Source organism: Galeopterus variegatus, unplaced genomic scaffold, assembly GCF_000696425.1.
Source record: "Galeopterus variegatus unplaced genomic scaffold, G_variegatus-3.0.2 Scaffold4847, whole genome shotgun sequence".
In the NCBI taxonomy this organism is placed as follows: Eukaryota; Metazoa; Chordata; class Mammalia; order Dermoptera; family Cynocephalidae; genus Galeopterus; species Galeopterus variegatus.
The window spans coordinates 105,866-106,970 of NW_007730958.1; the positions used below are offsets into that span (position 1 = coordinate 105,866).

Sequence of the window (1,105 nt, forward strand, 5' to 3'; positions counted from 1 at the left end):
AGCCTCACAGCTCCAGTGGGACTGAAGCTCTCAGCCTTTGCGTGAGAGCCTCCGGCCAAGCCAGTAACCCTGTGGGCACATGCGGAGCCCTGGGGGTGAGCTCGTGGGGCCGTGCAGGGGACGGCGGGGTGGGCTCCGGGCAGGGGAGGGCACCTCCCTGGGTCATCTCAAATGCACAGCATGGAGGAGCTCTGGCACTGGCCGGTCAACTGGACCTTTTAAAATAGTGGTATGTGCCCAAATCAGTACCAGCCATAGTGGATTCTGCTGCTATTTATGTTTTTGGAAGACAGTAAACAAGGAGGCGTGAACAGAGCTGGTACTGGGCACACAGCAGCTCAGGTTTAATCCACATTGAATGTCACCTCTCAAGCCGAGTGCAGAAGAAAATACAACAGGACTGCAGTGTGCTTCCAGCAGGCGGCGTCTCCCTGCGTGTGTACGCCGTCAGCCCCCGCGTCCGCATCCTCCTCTTCCCAAAGATTGGCACAAAGATTGGCACAAGCAGCCTGGCAGAGCCATCAGCCGTGTCCAGCCCCGTGACAGAAGTGTGAGGGCCGGGCCCACGTGCTTCGGGAGAATGCATATCTCCTTGTGTGCTTTAATCGGTGCTTCCATTTACTAAATAAATGCATCTTCAGGTTGGATATTTCATTCAGGAAAAAGCATTTCAGCTGCTGTCCTGGCCCCCGAAAGATAATTTATTGCCATCCGTCCATCCTCTGTCTCTGACACACACATACACACATACTCAGATTCCTGCCCCAGAGCAGCAGCCCCAGATCTGCCCTCTCTGTCCCTACTGTGCCTGGTCACCCCCTCCCCACACGTCAGCTGATGGAGACACCCCCTAATTTATCACCTGCTTCCTGAGGGACTGTCAGATATGCATGATTCCAAAGCAACCCTGGCCTTTTTTTACCACTGAGGATCAAAATAGAAGTCCGAGAGCAGAGTGGTTTTGCCTCCTCCTTCCGGGTTTTAATCCTGAATCTAAACCTTCAGGGTTTTAATCTTTTAATCATTTTGTAGCAGGCACACGATCATCGATCATTGTATTTGCTTTTCGTATTTGAGGTTCCCTGTGGTTTGAATATTAGCAGGA

At 52.5% G+C, this 1,105-nt stretch overlaps 1 protein-coding gene across 1 annotated transcript in view; it reads left to right on the forward strand.

Annotated features, from left to right (window-relative positions):
* The window catches only part of LOC103603886 (SH3 and multiple ankyrin repeat domains protein 3-like), a gene marked incomplete at its 3' end in the record, with an annotated part of 112,197 nt that overhangs the window by 60,507 nt on the left and 50,585 nt on the right, over nt 1–1,105 (forward strand). The window lies entirely within an intron of this gene.